The following is an 11,920-nucleotide window of genomic DNA, read 5'->3' on the forward strand; positions in this document are numbered from 1 at the left end:
CATTAGTTGGTGCATTATTAAGTACAATATACTGAAGATAACAGGTCATGCCAATGTACTTCATAGTTTACTATGCATATTTATCTGTGTTTCCAGACTCTATAGTCATGTGAAATACTGATCTCATTGAGTTGCTCTGAGGATTAAAAATAAATTAATTCATGAAAAGTACTTAGCACAGGGAGTGGCCTTTGTCCCCTAAATTCATTGTTACTTATGTTAAAAAGAATCAAAAGTCAGTCAAAGAAATAAGCCTAAAGTTTATTAGGAGAAGTTATTTTATATTGGCACAAGGAGACCATGCTGATCACAGAAACTATTATGAGTGTCTTGCAGTTTGCTAGTTTCCACTAATTTTATAAAAAGGACTAGAAGATCAACCATTGGCTAATCTAAACAAGATGGCTTGAGCCCAGCCCTTCCCCTTTCACTGAGATAAACTGATAACAATGACAGTGTGGTTTCTAGCCCTCCACCCATCTTGAGGCAGGCCCTTTGAAATTCAAATTTAATTTGAAAATTTTGCCTCCACCCCGCTCCCCCTTCCCTTCCCCACACAAAAAGAAAACACTGCTGGCAAAATTAATTTTGGTCAAGTATTTCTTTACAGTGAATATTTGACTTCTTGGTCAAGAAAACCTTAAAATCCAAGTAAGATGTCTGTTTTTACTTTTTCCCCATGACGTTATTGGAATAAATTTAGGAATAGAATTGACCAAAGAAGGAAGGTGCTAATGGGAGAGGTGCCAATTTACATGGGACAACTGTTTGAATGGTGTTGTGTCACTGAGATGTGCAATATAAAAGGACTGTCTTCTAGTCTTGGGTAGTGTGAGATTCATTCATTATTTGCCCACTTGTGTGCCCTTCCCTCAGCTAGCAGACTGTAACTTTCACTCCTGCACTTTTTGATAGTTCAAGATCATCCACTCTGTCAAGTGTTGAAGATGCAAGTCACAGGGCAGACGTCGACCGTTGTCTTCATAGAATTTGCATGTGACGAGTTTAAATGCCCGGGGTACAAGTAGTCGGCATTTTGTTCAGGTGAGTTGTAGCACAGTAACCAACTCATCAGTTTACGTATGCTTAAGCGGAAAGGAAGCAAAGGTTGCACAGTCGGCAGTGGAATTATAAACAGGCAGGGCGGGAAAAGGGGAGAAATGGACGACACGTACAAGAGAAGGGACCGAAAACGCTATGCATCGTGGATTGCAGACAAGGAGAGGTGAATAAAATCCCGGTGCACGGGGAGAGAAAGTCCACCAACACGGTCCGGCGGGTCTCGATTCTCCGGGAATCGCCCGGGTCCCGGCCTGCGTCTGCTCTCGGAGCCAATGGCAGCGCTGCGTGGTGACGTAGCGGGAGGCGGGACTTCCGTTCCCGGGGACCACTTTCCTGGCTGGTTGGGGAAGAGGCGGCTGCAGTCTAAGCTGACAGGTGAGGTGCTGCCCTCCGCACGCGGGGCGCCCTTGGCGGGGGAAGGCGGATTGTGCAGCCTGCTCCAGCAGGGGCCTTTCCTTGTGTTTCCTCGCGGCGTCAGCGCTGCCCCTGGCCAGGTGACCCAGGGCAGCGTAAAGAACGGCGCTGCACCAGCGGGGGGTCGGATCCCGCCTTGGCTGGACGCCCTCTGGGCTACTGGCAGCCCCTCCCCTTAGGGCTTCATCGTTTGTTGGTACCTGGCTTGTGTGGTCTCGTGGGGGCCCCGCGAGGAGTAAGGTCCAGGACGGTAGGGAGCCGTCTGGGAAGAAGTGGTCAGTCTTCCCAGAGATCTGAGCTCTTGTACCAACTTCTCTGCTAGGCACATAGCGGGGCTCTTAGGGGCTGCTTTTGGTTTGGTATTAGACTCTCCGACCTTTTCTGCCTCCGCGCCCTTCCCCATGCACTAAGTATCTTCGAGAACGGACTCTTGGACCAGATTCTGAACTTGACATGCTCCGACTTCAGTCCTGTGTCTGAGGTTCAGTTGTGGCTGCTTTAGCATTTCTCTGTGGTGCTAAGATTAAAATGGAACGTGCGCCCTTAAAAAAAAAAAACGTGCTTTCTTATTCACTTAGTCTGTGTCTCAGTTTTGCACATTTGTAATACGGGGTACTTGCCTTGTTGGGTTGTTACACGGAGATCATTCATATAGCACTAGAAGAATGCCTTCTCTGTAATCAGCAATCAATAAATGTTAATGATCCATGTTGAAGGACCCTCGCCTCCTCCGTACACTTTCTAGGACAGGCAGTTCTTCACTGCAAGCATCTAGTGCTCATATTGTTTTAGTCTCCCCTTTAAGCCTTTAAATGTAAACTCTTGGAGTTTTTCTTCAAACAAGACTGGTTGTGCTGGTATGGACACGATAGAACTTATTTGCCTTTTTTTTAACTTATAATTAATTACAAGGCCACCTGCGCTGTGAATTTATTATCTAATATCTGAATCTGCAATTCACAGTTATTTTGGCTTTAATGGTAAATTCCTATGGAGAAAGTGACAATTATTTTTAAAAAACCAAACTCACTGCCACAGAGTCAATGGGGAATCAGAGCGACCCTGTAGGACAAGATAAAATTGGGCCTGTCAGTTTCCGAAACTGGAGCCCTTTAAGGGAGTAGAATGTCCCGAATTTAAAGAACAAAAGAAAGCAACCCCCCCCCCCCCTTGAAAAACTTAAAGCACAAATAGAAGTTGGGTTTTTTCCCCATTTATTTTTTATTTTAAATCATTTTATTGGGGGGCTCGTACAACTCTTATCACAATCCATCCATACATCCATTGTCTCAAGCACATTTGTACATATGTTGCCATCATCATTTTCAAAGCATTTTCTTTCTACTTGAGCCCTTCATTTCAGCTCCTCATTTTCCCCACTCCCTTCGCTCCCTCCCTCATGAACCCTTGATAATTTATAAATTATTATTATTTTTTCATGTCTTTACCCCCTTGTCTGTTGTCCATCCTCCTGGGAGGGGATTACAGATAGGTCATTGTGATCGGTTCCCCCTTTCTCCTTCCACCTAGCTCTTCCCTTCCTGGTATGGCTACTCTCAATATTGGTCCCAAGGAGTTTATCTGTCCTATATTCACCATGTTTTCAGCTCTTATCTGTACCTATTTACATGCTCTGGTCTAGCCCGATTTGTTAGGTAGAATTAAGGTCATGATAGTGGGGTGGGTAGGAAGCATTAAAGAACCAGAGGAAAGCTGTATGTTTCATCAGCGCTACACTGCACCCTGACTGACCAGTCTTCTCCCCACGATCCTTCTGTAAGGAGATGTCCAATTGCTTACAGATTGACTTTGGGCCTCCACTCCACACTCCTCCCCCTCATTCACATTATGATTTTTCACTCTGGGTCCTTGATACTTGATACCTGATTCTATCAATACCTCCTGATCACACAGGTTGGTGTGCTTCTTCCATGTGGACTTTGTTGTTTCTCAGCTAGGTGGCCACTTGTTTATCTTTAAGCCTTTAAGACCCCAGATGCTATATCTTTTGATAGCCGGGGACCTGTCAACTTGCTTCACTACATATGCTTATGTACCCGCTTTGTCTTCAGCGATTGTGTCCGGAAGGTAAGCATCTCAGAGTGCCGGATTATCTCAGAGTGCCAGATTATTAGAACCATGTTCTTGTGTTGAGGAAGTACTTGAGTAGAGACCCATGTCCATCTGCTTAATACTAAACCTATAAATATATGTACAGAACTCTAGGGGAGGCGGGGGAAAGGAAGTGGGTGTTAACAAACCCAGGGACAAGGGAACAATAAGTGACCGAAAATTGATGGCGAGGAGGGTGTAGGAGGTCTGGTAGGGTTTGATCATGGGCAATGTAACTGAGAGGAATTACTGAAACCCAAATGAAGGCTTAACATGATAGTGGGACAGGAGGAAAGAAAAAGGAAATAGAGGAAAGAACTAGGATGCAAAGGGCATTTATAGAGAGCTACATACAGGTATGTACATATGTAAATATATTTATAAATAGAAGTTTTGTTTATTTCTTGTATGCCTCATATCTGCCCCTCCCCCCACACTAAGATTGAAAGACCTGCAAACTCTCCCCGCAGGCAAGTAGGGCTGACTCTAGGGGCAATCAAAGGCAATTCAACAGATGTGTCTTTAAAATCCATAACTTGGCGACTTTGAGACCTTCAGAATACTAGCTCGTTTTCTTTTTTTTTCTAAGTGTGATTCCCTTTTTGGACACTTTGTCACTTGTAGTAATTACTGTAATATATTTAGAATTAGACATTCAATTCTGCTATCAACTTTTTGTATATTCTTACTTCCAAGGGAGATTAGGGGTTTTGTCTGTGTGTGTGGTGTGTTTAATTTTTTTTATGAGTGTATTTAATATGTGCTTAGAGTAGTTTGTACAGATATGTTAAATTCTGTGCTTGCATTGATGTCCAGAAGCTAAAAGGTGCTTTTGGCTACATTAAATATACCTGTGTGGTTACAGTAAAGTTTTATATAATAGTGACTTAAAGCAGAGTGTTTATACACGTGCACACACACGTACACCTAAACCCCTTTTCAAGTAAAAATAGTTCACTAAAATTTTTTAAAATTTATCTTTAGTGTAGTATGTCCTTTAATAATGATATTTCTCTGTAGTGGTAATGAGTTTTATATTCTAAATATAACCCCTCCCTTCTGACCCAGAGGAGAGTGGACTGCCAGTTGAGGTGAGCATGTTGTCATTCAGATTGCAAAATTAGATGAAATGTAACTTGTCCAAATGTGAAACTGCTCTCATGACCAATTATAAACCGGGAGCGGGAACTTCCTGGGATATCCATTTTCTTTCTCTTAAAGTTAAGTAACCTGCACACCTTGTTTAACATTTCCAAGAAACGGATGAACGGAGCTGTATTGGAATGGGAGTCAGGTCACTATGGAATTTAACAGCCCGGTGACCCTGGACAGATCATGTAAAATAGGTGCTTTCTAGTCTCCTATTGCTTTCCTTGCTACTTTCATTGCAGGCCCTGTTAAGGGCAAATGAGAAAGTAGGAGGTTGAACTTTGTCCGTGAAGAGAACATAAAGCAGAGTTTTAAGGTTGCACTAATGGATATTTTTATGCTTACCAAGCAGCTCGTCCGTGTCACATTAATTGACTCACGCACACTTTTCCCTTTTTGTGCCATCCTTTATCCCACTTCTCCGTGCTTCCTGCCGCCATGCCTCCTTTCCTAACCCTCCTCCTGAACTTTGTCCTTGGGTCAGTGCTACACTTTTGATCTTAAATGGCTGATTAGGTGGGGGGGAAGGAAAATGAGCGGATTCCGGGAACCCAAGAGGCAAGAGAATTTTGGGAATGATGAGGGCAACAAATGTATAGATGTGCTTTACACAATTGATCTATGTATTGTGATGAATTGTATGAGCCCCAATAAATTGATTAATTAAAAAAATAATAATAAAATAAATGGCTGATTATTCTAGAACTAGATCGTGCATCCCTCGTTAACGTTCAGACCTGTACCTGTTGGTGGAGATGCCCCTATTGTTCATCCCTCACTTGTTCAGATATATCTCTCTGCATCAATTTGTAGATCACAGGTATTGCAGGATTGTGGCAATAACAGCAGTTTCATCTGTTGCCTTTAATTCTTTGCCAGCCACCCTTTTATTGTTTTCTTCTTTGCCCAAGTTAATTGTCTACCTTTTAGTCCGTGAAGTAGAGGGGCAGTGAAAATTACAAAACATTATTATAAGAGAGCTATTGGGGGAAAAAAGAAAAAGAAAGCAGTCCCATCTTCATTAATTGGAAAACAATGTAGTGAAAATGTGAGTTCTACCTAAAGCAATCTACAGAGACATTGTAATTTCAGTATACATCTCAATAGCATTCTTTACTGAAATGGAGAAACAAATGGCCCAAATCCATGTGAATAGGATCAAGAAGCCCTGAATAGCCAAAGGAGTTATTGAGGCAAATGAACCAAGGACCCCCGGGGAAAAAGAGCAAAGCAGAAGGCCTTGTGCTCCCTGATATCAGAACATGCTTTGTAGCCACTGGAATGGAAACCACCTGCTATTGGTTCACCAATGGAAATGTAGATTAGTGGGGTAGGATTGAGAGCCCAGGATTAAACCCAGCCTTCTATGATTTTCTGACAAGGGGCCAAAGTGGGTTAGTGGGGGTAATAATACATGGTGCTGGCAAAACTGGATATCCACCAGCAGAAAAATGAAACAAGATTCATACCTCATACAAAAACTAACTCGGTGGATCAGTGACTTAACTGTTCAACTTAAAACCATAAATCTCTGGAAGCAAATAGGGGGTAAACTAGGGAACTCAATCCTTTGTAAAATTAGATGAACAAATAATACAACAAATGCATGAATAGAAGAAAGGCAAACATTGATCAATGGTACCTCAGAAAACTTAAAAACCATTGCTCATCAAAGGACTTTATCAAAAGAGTAGACAACCCACAGACTGGGTGGGAGGTGGGGAATCTTTAGAAACAACATCCTATAAGGGTGACATTTCTAAAACTTACAGCAAAATGGAACAGCTGAACAACCAAAAGATAGCCCAATCACAAAATGTGCAAAGGACATGAACGTCAGAGGACATACGAGCAGCCAACAAACATGAAAAATGTTCACCAGTGTTGGCCATTAGCCATGAGCTCAGAGAAGAAACAGCTAGATACAAGCCAAGATCCCAGCTACCCCCAAACCAGAAGAGCTAAGTGCTGCCTGACCACCACCGCTGACTTTTCCAATGTGGGTCACAGAGAAGGTCCTAGATAGAATGGGAGAAAAATATAGAGCAGAATTCAAATTCTTATTTTTAAATAAGGCAAAACAAGCTGAAACAAGAAAGCAAGCGATTTCTTGGGACAGTCACATTGAGAGATTCTTTCAACCCAAAACCAACAATTTAAACTTACTGCCTGGGGTCATTCTGTTAACTATGTAGCAGAGTGGCACACAAAATAAAGGCTGGTTGTTACCCAGAAAACTAGTGTGCTACTTACAAATCCACATATTGGTATTTACAGACTTATCCAGGTCAACAGTTACTCAGAACCAGTAATGAAACGATTAAGGTGGCCACAGAGCACTAGATTCCAGGAAAAGGGAAAAATCAGACTGCAAGGAGAATGTTGACACCTTGAGATCAATGTAGCTAATGCTACTGAACCATTTGTACGTCAGTCCTCAAATGAGAATCAACATGCCATGTAAACTGTCACCCAAAACTCATTAAGAACTTATTCAAAAGAAGTGGAAGCAATCCCGTCCTCTGATCTGTTCTAGAGGAAGAATGAATAAAGCAATTGCAGCAGGTTGAAACCAGGTTCTGTTAGATGTATGTTGAATTTCTCCTGAGTGTTTGAAGCTGATGTAAGCGAAGTGGTAAGGTTCTGCTAGCGCTTGGTGTTTCTCTTTCCTACGACCACTCGCAGGGTTCAGGAACTCTGGTGGCTCCGCTATTTAACAACTCAAACCCAAATGTACTGCTGTGGAGTAAGTTCTGACTAATAGCTACCCTATAAACAGTAGAACTGCCTCCCTTGGGATTCCAAGTCTATAACTCTTTACAGGAGCATCAAGCCTCATCTTTCTCCTGCCCAGTGGCAGGTGGATTCAAATTGCAAACCTTGCAGTAAACAGCCCCATGTAACCCGTTACACCAACAGGACCCCTGGCCTTCACATTTAACAGTATGTAATACGTACCCAAGCGGCTAACCCAAAAGGCTGGCGACTTGAACTCATCATGACCTTATATTGGGCTCCTGAGCCTGCAAATCTTTCAGGAGCAGACAGCCTCGTCCTTGTCCCATTAGAGAGGCTGGTGGGTTTGAATCCTCAACCTTGTGGTTAGCAGTCCAGCACTTAACAAGCAACCCGAGATCCTATGGGGCAGGTCTACTCTGCCCTGAAAGGCCACTATAAGTTGGAATCTGCCTGGCAACAGTGGGTATAGCAATTGTAACTAAGTAAATATGTGTGTAACTGTGTCTCATAATTTTAATCTTTGATTTTGAAAGAAGTATGGATTGTCAGAAAATTACACACACAAAAATGTACTGGAAGATCTTGTGGTGTACGCTTCATCCATCCTCAAAGTCGTGGACCACAATGGATGGAGGAAAATTTTCAGGACCTTCATTTGCTGGTGGGGCATAACTCAAAATGAGAAGAAACATCGATTCCTTCCATTAATAATTCATGGAATTGTTTGAAGTAAGAATCTAGGAAAGTGTAATGTCTTGTTTAACTTTAGTGCAATCCTAAAATCAGGAAATGACATTGGTTTAATCTCCAAAATTCATTGAGATTTTGCCCGTTTTACAAGCACGTGTGTGTATGTGTACCATTATATGCAATTATCATGTTTAGCTTTGTAGAACCACTAACATCGTCAATTGACAGAACTTTTATTATAACCACAAGCTCCCTTGTAGTGCCCCTTTATAACTACCCTCACCTCCTTCCAACTCAGTCCTTAGCCTCTGGCAACCACTCATCTTTTTTCCTTCTCTATAATTTGTTCATGTCAAGAATGTATAAATGGTATCATACAGTAGTGTGTGTATGCAGTCTTTTGAGATTAACTCTTTCAAAACATTTTGGCAAAATCCCTTTCATCATACAAGTTTCTGTCACTGCCATAAGTCAATTCTGACTCATAACAACCCTATAGGACAGAGTAGAACAGCTCCGGTGGATTTCTGAAGCAGAATCAACTCAATGGGAATGAGTTTGTTTTTTATTTTGGGTTTCATTTTTTAAATGGGGGTTGGCAGGATTTCCATGTGTCATTAAATATGAAAAGTATGTATGTTACTATTTGTAAAACTAATGAGTCAGAATCCATTTGATAGGTGAATTAAGTTGAGATTTAAACAACATTGACAAGTCTTCTATATGAAAATGTGTTCATGCTTATACTAGGAGCCTTCAAGATGTTTGTAGATAAATGGAATTCAAATATAGTAGAATTTTCCAACAAACATTTTTAAGGCCCCTTTCATATATTCTTATTTGTGCGGGATTGTGGAAGACTAGTAAAGTTTTCGTTGTGAATACCATAGGTTTGGAATGATGTACACGGAGGGAGCCTGGATCATGAAGAGCCACACAAAGGCATTTTCTTTTAATTGACCATTTGAAGAACTGCCAGCATGTTTTCTATCTCATTGGAAAATGGCGTGGCCGAGGCCAGCTCACCTCTTCACACTTCACAAACCGGATGGACGATCAGGATCGACAACTCAGGACAGATATCTACGAGAGAGTAGTCAGACATGCTTCTCCCTGCCCCCAAACTACATTCTCAGTTCCGACACAGCTGCCCCTCCCATGGTACTCGTGGCTTCTCGGCTGGGCTGGAAAATGTTGCCATGGCCACACACAACTCATGTAGACAATACTCTTTTTCTTCTTTCATCTTTTTTTTTTTAATCGTTTTATTAGGGGCTCATACGACTCTTCTCACAATCCATACATACATCAGTTGGGTAAAGCACATTTGTACATTCATTGCCCTCGTCATTCTCAAAACATTTGCTCTCCACTTAAGCCCCCGGCATCAGGTCCTCATTTTTCCCCCCTCCCTCCCGGCTTCCCCCTCCCTCATGAGCCCTTGATAATTTATAAATTATTATTTTGTCATATCTTGCCCTGTCCGACAGTAGACAATACTTCTTCGGGGAGTCACAGATTACAATTCATCATCAGAAACTACTCAGTTCTTTCGTCAGAACAGCTCCGTCTCAGCAGTGTTAGCAGTAATGCCTTTCCCTGGCCTTCAGTGCCATGGTCCCATGACCCCTTGCCCCTTGTCTTCTGCTCTACTCTGACAAGTGTTATCAAGCTCTTTTAGCTCTGCCACTGAGTGCCTAGTGGTACCCTACTCAGCTAGTAATCTTTGACCTAATGGCATTTAGTTCTTGCTCTGGGTTGGTGAGTTAGTTTATTGTGCCAACTTGTCTCATAAACACATGTGGGGTTAATTGAAGGGTGGAGGGATAAATGGCTCTGTAAGCCTCACCTTTCTCATTCTCGGGTATCTTGCTTTCTGATGGTCAGACCAGGGTGCAGCTGCCTTAGCCAGGTCCCTGCTTCAGCTGACAAGGCTCACTTCCTGCAAGACATCCCCTAGGAGAAGCCCCATGGACCTACCCCGATGCAGCCTTGGGTGCTGGAGCAGCCATGTGGAGAACCCTGCCAGCACTGAGATGCTTACACATTCACTGATTCAGCTTTCCTCCTACAGTTGGCATCATAGTGTGTGTTTTGTGAGATGGAGGAGGACTTTGTGGATTGGTATCTGACATATGGGTTAATGTTGGACTTGTGGGCTTGGGCAGCACTGCTTGGGGTGTTTTCTTGATGTGCACCTACCCTTTATAGAAAACTCTCTCTTAGCATATGAGTTTCTGTGGATTTGTTTCTCTAAAGTACCCAGACTAACACAGTTGGCAAGCGTAACTCCACCAACTGCCTTGCATCACTCCGCTCTCCCAGCCTCTTGCTCGAAGGCTTCAGCTCTCTCACTCTGTGGTTCCAGAACACACTGTCCAGTGTCAGGCCAGTCTCTAGATTCTGCTGCTCACCAACTCTTGGGTGTCACGGCTCTGTATCCCCTGGATTGAGGAGGGTCTTAGTGCAGAGATTCTGGGTCCAAAGGAAGATGACTCATTTTAAGCCTAGAGGGATGACAAAATGACCAATCCCCACCCTAGGGTTTCTTACATTTTGTTAGTGTGGCCTCACTCCCATGAGGGAGCATGACCTTTTACAGTATCAGAAAGCTATCCAGTCCCCTGCTTGTGTCAACTCACATTTGCATAGTTCTGCCTAATCACTTGGTGGGAGGATTACAAAGACTAGCTAGCAGAGCCAGATTAAGCAGTTCACTGCACCACACTAATTTATCCATCTAAATAAAAGTGTGTGTATAAAATAAAGGGGTTTCAAAAAGTTCATGGAAAACTGGATCGAAAAGATAATGGACTTTTTCCCCATGAATTTTGTGAAGCTCCCGATGTAAGTGTAGTATGGTCATGGTGTCATTTTCAGGAAGATGCCAAAGATGGTCAGTACGATTCCGTAAAACAATGTCTTGGAGATGGGAGAATATGTCTCCTGAGTCAAAGGTGACATGGGAGGACAACCTATCGACAGGAGGCCAAGGTTTACTTCTGCATTTTGTAAAATTAAATAAATAGGGGCTGTGAAGCATCTGGGAAAATTCCACTCTTTTCATTTCACTCCTGTAGGGTATAAATTCTGGTTCCGCCACTTGGCAATGTATTAGCTGTGTGACCTCAGACAAGTTGCTAATATGTCTTTCAATGTGTTTTCCCATTTCATGGGATTCCTGCCAGGATTAAAGCATTTAGTACAATGCCTGACTTATAGAAAGTACAATAAAAATATTACTGTGGCTGCCTCCATTCTCATGATCTCGGGCATTGCAGCCTTTTTAAATTTCATTCCAACCCTAACCAAAAGGTTGTGAATTTTTGTTTACCCAGACCCCACCCCCAAAACAAAACAAAACCAATTGACTGCCATAGAGCTGGATCCAACTCATCGAGACCCTGTAGGACAGAGTACAACTGCCCTTTGGGGTTGTTTAGACTAACCATTTACTAAAATTGGGTTTGTGTGTTAGTCTGGGTACATTAGAGAAACAAATCCACAGAAGCTCATGTATAAGAGAGAGTTTTATATAAAGGGTAAGTGTACATCAAGAAAGCATCCCAGCCCAGTCTAGCCCAAGCCCACAAGTCCAGCATTAGCCCATATGTCCGACACTGATCCACAAAGTCCTCCTCCATCTCACAGAACACATGCAATGGCACTGACTGCAGGAGGAAAGCCAAATCAGTGAGCATGTAAGCATCTCAGCGCTGGCAGGGATCTCCACACGGGTGCTCCAGCACCCAGG

The 11,920-nt window shown here is 42.7% G+C and overlaps 1 protein-coding gene across 1 annotated transcript in view; it reads left to right on the forward strand.

Annotated features, from left to right (window-relative positions):
• The first annotated feature begins 1,399 nt into the window (after positions 1-1,399).
• LDAH (lipid droplet associated hydrolase) overlaps positions 1,400-11,920 on the forward strand; it is a 122,116-nt gene continuing 111,595 nt past the window's right edge. Inside the window, exon 1 of the mRNA XM_004696058.2 lies at positions 1,400-1,437. The gene's annotated coding sequence lies outside the window, so the exon portion shown is untranslated. The remainder of the gene's footprint in view (positions 1,438-11,920) is intronic.

This window comes from Echinops telfairi, unplaced genomic scaffold, assembly GCF_000313985.2.
Source record: "Echinops telfairi isolate 266 unplaced genomic scaffold, ASM31398v2 ScPeMD7_9;HRSCAF=40, whole genome shotgun sequence".
Taxonomy (NCBI): Eukaryota; Metazoa; Chordata; class Mammalia; order Afrosoricida; family Tenrecidae; genus Echinops; species Echinops telfairi.